Below are 6,033 nucleotides of genomic sequence, written 5' to 3'. Positions count from 1 at the left end.
TCCAATATCTCATTTCATCTTTGCACCTGGGTATCATTGTTATTTCCACATTATAGATGAGGAAACTAAAGACAAGAGAGGTTGACTAACTTGCTGACATATCTGATAAGTGAGAGAGGCAGGATTTAAATTCAGGTCTGGCTCTAACCCCATGCCTGGAACCACATTCTATACATGACATAGTTGAATGAATTAAAAAACGGATGCTTCTGCTGCTCACTTGCCTAATATTTTGACACAAGCACTTTCTCCCTCCTTTGAATCCTTCACAGTAGTTAGTCTGTTGACATTTAAAAGAAACTTCGACTGTCATACAAAGAGCAGTGGTCCTGACCCAGGGTACACTTGGCTGTGTCTAGAGACATTCATGGTAGTGGCGGTGGAGTGCTGCTGGCATCTAGTGGGTAGAGGCTAGGTTACTGCTAGACATCCTACAATGGATGGGACAAGGCCCACAACAGAGAATTATTCAAACCAAAATGTCACTAACACTGAAGTTAAGAAACTCTAATGTAGATGTCACCAAGGAAAGCGACTAGCTGGCCAGCATGACATATTGATGATTTAACTTCAGTCAGTGGTCTGTTTCTCAGCTTATAGAACCCAGAACCTTGATTTTGTGAATTCTCTGAAATGATAGGGTTCTGAAGAAATGATTTGCATCAAGCAGAAAAGCAGAAAAACCAATTTTTAAAATTGTTTAAGCAGATGGACCCCCAAAACAAAACAAGCCAGAACTTTCTCATTGTTCACAGATGCTATGTCAACACAGAATCCTTGAAAAGCAATAGAAAGAAAATGAAAATAAACCATGAATCCATTCAAGGCCCTGGTGCTTATGGCCTCCTTCCCATGCAGGTGGGCAGGAGTGTTGGGCAGTTACCTTTGGCTCAGCACCTCCTGTCCAGGGCTGCTGTGGCACCTGGGAACAAATACCAGAAGATTTAGAAAGATTCAGACCTGGAGATTCAGACCTGGAAATAGTCCAAGATCCACAGGGACAAAACCAAAGGGAAAGAACCTGAAACAAGGCCAAACACCACCCAGGTGATACCAATAAAATCTCCAAAGCTTTGTGCACTAATTTACCACACAGTCTAGAAATGAATTCTCCCCCTAGAAGCAAACCCTCAGAGAACTAATTGCTCATTCAATTTGGAGGAAATCCACACCGAGGAATGAACTTAATAGGCTCTCCAGCCTTTGAAAATGCCTTCCTCACCTCAAGACTGACCACGTCAGACTCTTCCAGAAAGATTCTAGTACTGAATACTCATGACTTGCAAGCTCTGTTTCTCAGTCCCAAGGAGACCCGATTCCATACTGCCACATCCTTCCTTATTGACACGTTCTTATTATTGTTGGCCCATTGACCAAGTTGTAGTTGAATGTTTCTGTAGCCTAAAGCCAGCAGGTCTCTTGGTTTGACCTGGGATGTGTTGATTTTCTAGTTCAGCTCTCAAAAGTCTCTTTTATTTACCAGTGCTCCTTCCCCTTTACTTTGTCCGGCTCTGTGCTAAATCACCTGTCATTTTCTACACTGTAATAGTTCCTTGAGTATGTATATTACCTTTCCCACTAAGCCTAGGGTTGTCAAGGCAGGTTTAACAGGACAAACTTTCAATTTGGGCAAAGTCAAGATTGAGTCCCAGCTGTACCGTACACTGGCTGTGTAACCCTGGGCAATGGATTTAACCTCCCCATGTCTCAGTTCCCTCATCCATAAATCAGGGCTACTAATGACAATCTAATGGGGTTAGTGTGAGGATTAAATGAGGTAATGCATATAAAGTGCCTGCCACGTTGCCTGGCAAATGGTGAGCACTCAGTCAATGCTAGCTATCATCATTGCTGTCACTTGGTGCAGGCCCTGAATGAGGAATTGGTACATTATACCATGCTTCCTACATAATATGTGCCCAGCATGTGATTGTGGCTCAGGGAATCAGTGCAGACCTCCTTGTTCACTACTTGTTTCATACTTGCATGCATACTTGTCTGACCAGTGCAGGTTCGAGACCCTGGGAAGACAAAGGAAAGCAATGTGGGGAGGGGAAGCTGAGGCTTAGATATCGATCTTGCCTCCTCCAATTCCTAGCTGTAGGACTCTGGCAAGTTACTTAACCAATTAATTTCTTCATCTAAAAAGTGAGGCAATGGTAACACCTACCTAATAAACCAGTGCTGTCCAACAGAAATATAACATGAGCCACAAATGTAAGCCACATACATGTAATTTTTAAAAAATTTAGCACCCATATTATAAAGAGTAAAAAAAAACCAGGTGAAATTGATCTTAATAATATCCTTTATTTAACTAAAGATATTCAAAATGTTATTGTTTCAACATGTAATCAGTGAAAAAAATTAAAGAGACATTTTATATTCTTTCTTTTTAATACAAAGTCTTTGAAATCCAGCATGCATTTTGTATATACAGCACATCTCAATTCAGGCTGACCAGATTTCAGGTGCTCATTCAGTAGCCACATGTGGGGAGTAACTGCCACACTGGAGAGTGCAGCTCTAAGATGTTGCAAAAATTAAATGAGTTAATGGAGGTAAATTAGGTGGTTCCCAAGCAAGTGCATGGTAAATACTGATGTTGTTACTTCACCACTTAAAATGGACCACACACAGTGGCATTCTGAATAATTATGCGTCAAAGTATTTTTTAACACTCATCTTTTTATATTGCGAACATAGTATGCAACATAATATAGAGGCTAAATACATAGCCTTTGAAGTCAAAATGCTTGGGTTGGATTTTGCCCTTGCCACTTACTAGCTGCATAACCTTGGGCAAATTTAACATCTTAACATCTCTGTGCCTCAATTTACTCAACTATAAAAAGGGAGTAAAAAAAGACCTCCATTATAGAGTGGTTATGAAGATGAAATGAGTTAATTCATGTAAATGCTTAGAACAGTGTCTTCCACAGGGTAACATAATAGTAGGTATTATTCTATGTTTGTTAAAGAAAATCTGAAAATATGGAAAAGTAGAGGCAAAATTAATCAATTAATCTCTAGAGTCTTTTTCACCCAAAACAACTACAATTGACATTTTTCTTCAGTGGTTTCTGGACAAAACATGGGACCCCATCTAGTACTTCTCTTGATAAGTTATAAAGTAACTCTCCCATCTTTCCCTTACTTCCCACTCCATCCCCCTTTTCTGCCTTTGAAATCTGTCTCCACAAGCCAAGTGAAGATCAAAGAACATTCAAATGAATATGAAGAAAAAGCAAAGAATAGACTTGTGCTTCAAGGCACCACTTCTCTGGTCTGTTGTCTGGTAATTGGCATGACATCTTGCTTCCACCAAATGTCAATTGAGATGGAACTGTTGATTAAGTCATATCACAGCACAGAGTGGCTCTGTGTGTCAGAGATGTGACACCACTGCATGTGATAGTCCCGGGGCTCTCTCTTAGTCTTGCTGGACAGTCCCAGGGCACCTTGGTGACCCAAATATGAACAGAGAACACCTGTCTTGATTACAACTCCTTCTGCTGGGCCTGCAGCTCTGACCATAGACCCTTCCTTCTGGGGCAATAGTTCTCAAACTTGGGGGTATGCTTATGAGAATTACCTGGTGAAGTTGTTAAAAATGCAGATTTGACTAGGTTTGACTTGCTGAAATTCTGATTTAATAGCTCTGGGGATACCCAGAAATCTGCATTTGTATGCATGCTGCAGGGGATTCTGATGCTGATGGTCTGCAAACTTAACCCTATCCTTAATCTATCTCTTTAAGAAATCTTGTAATGTAAAGGTGATAATTCTCTTGGCAGCTCACTGGCATCTACAGACACAAAGACCAAGCTAGAGATAGTGATAGCGACAGTGATAGTGACAGCGATAGTGAGAGTGAAACCCTCTTCCTGAGTGTTTAACTCACGGTCTTCTCCTTTGAAGCTCAATGTCTGCCTTCGATCCTGGCACAGACAGCACCATTCACTTTTTTAAAAAAATAGTGTGACTGACATATCGCATTCCAATGAGAATGGAATGAAATATGTCTGGAGTCAAATTTTTTTTTTTTTTACATCACAGAAATTTATCAAAGGAATAATTTGAGTTTTTAGAGGCATAATTGATCAAAGTAAAAGACTGAAAATTATGAAAGCACTTTATTTTTTAACCTACCAAGTGGAATCTAGGAAAGAGACTGCTTTAGGAAAGAGACTGCTTTCCTAAAGCAGAAAAGTTGCTTTCCAAGTCCTACTCTTACTCGTAACCCTAAGAACTAAATCTCAGCAGGGATGGCTACTCTGGAAGTCAGGGTGGGAAGAATAGGTGACATTATGACACAGACTAGATGTGGACTCTGAGATATGTAATGTGATGATACATTTTATCATTCAACTAGGATAATTTTGAGAGTGAAAGAGGGTACTGTTAATGACACATATGGCCACCCTAGAGATGAGAAAGTTTTGGAAACTGTATTTCCCAATATGCTCTGCCCTTGACTAGGACAAAGCACCCTGGGCCCTGTGGTTAGCACCATTTAAGAAGTAAACAGTACAGGGCTGGATGCTGACATGGAGGCTTCTTCCTTCCATAGATGCTTGACCAGATGCAGAACACAATACCTGGGATAAAACTTTAGTGGATATTAAGTCTGGGGTGAAGCCTCCCTCTCCCTAACAATGCTAGCTCCCAAAGGTGTAGAGCTGGTAGATCTATCCATCAGTCCCCTGCCCTGTCTCTCCTGAGTGTGATGCTGCCTCTGCCCCATCTCATCACAAGCGTCCCCACTGCTGCTAATCTTTTGGGGGGTTCTGGCCCAGCTGTCACTCCCACTCAACTTCAACCAACTTGTATAGCTCCATAGTGGCCTGGGCATCCTCCGCAGAGGAATGTCCACTCTTCCCAACCTGGATGCCTTGGCTCAGCAGCTTCTTTGGTGAGATGCTTCAGAGACATGGCAGTCGGCCTTCCAGTTGGGGAGGGGGATATGGGAGATGTCATGGGTGAGGGCCTTGGGGTAAAAGTACTGAAAGGCTCTGAAGTCATTGTGGATGGCATGTCTCACCACAGTCTTCTCGGTGAGCACCTTCAAGATCTGGCTCTGAGCAATCTTGAAGGGTGTAACATTCACTATGTGCTGCTTCTAGGTACCACTCCATCTGGTGTGGTAGTCCACAATGTGAAAGGAAGAGAAGATGTACTCATCATATAGCAAATCTCCATTGTAGTTGACAATGCTACATTGAGCCAAATAATTGACATGTCCCTTAGGTCTTGTGCCCTCCATGTTACAGTCAAATGCCACCATCTTTCTTGGCATCTTCTGGGATGCTTCAGAGCATTTATTCTCTGAATGAGCCTGAGTGGGTTTCTGTGGGATGTTCTTTTGGGGTCCCTTCTTCTGGTGGTGAATTGGGTGGCTTTTAATCTTTGGAAGGGGATTTTGGAACTCTCTCAGCCAATCTACTTTAGCTACAGCAGAACCAACTTTCTGTGACGGGGCCGCGGTCAGCCAAAACATGGCAGTTTTCTTGTCCAGGGACTGCTCTGACCCACTACTGGAGGAAGCAGTGTTCTTCTTTTTTGGAAAGAAAGAAACCTTTCAAATGCCATCCACCTGAAGTGTATCCCCTTTCTTTGGAGGGTCTGCATGCAGCTTAGGCACCTTGCAGGGGGCTGGTTCTTCTTATTCAGAGAACATCTCTGTTCCAAAAGCTTCCACTTTTTGACAAACTTTTGGGGCTTGGCATTCCCTTCTAATGACTTTTGGAAGGGAGGTTCACCAAAATCTAGACTGAGGAGTAGGGTAGACATGAGGATGGTGGATGGTAGGAGAACAATTGGAAGATGGCTTATCAATGAAAGGACAGACTCAACACCCTCTGCTGAATCCTGCGGAACAATATCTGGAGGTTTGTAGTACATTCTCCTAGATGGGCCCACTCTGGGGTCAAATCTTGACTTTGCAACTTCATTAGCTTTTGACTTCAGGTAAATTTCTTCCTTCTTTGAGTCTCAATTTACTTATCTGCAAAATAGAGTTAATAAAGCCAA

General features: G+C 42.1%; 1 pseudogene; it reads right to left on the bottom strand.

Moving 5' to 3' along the window:
* Positions 1-4,772: 4,772 nt before the first annotated feature.
* LOC102896529 lies at positions 4,773-5,793 on the bottom strand (annotated as a pseudogene).
* Between the last annotated feature and the right edge of the window lie 240 nt (positions 5,794-6,033).

This window comes from Pteropus alecto, unplaced genomic scaffold, assembly GCF_000325575.1.
Source record: "Pteropus alecto unplaced genomic scaffold, ASM32557v1 scaffold224, whole genome shotgun sequence".
NCBI lineage: Eukaryota > Metazoa > Chordata > Mammalia > Chiroptera > Pteropodidae > Pteropus > Pteropus alecto.
Note: the sequence above shows the minus strand (reverse complement) of the source record. Positions and strands in the feature narration are given on the sequence as shown.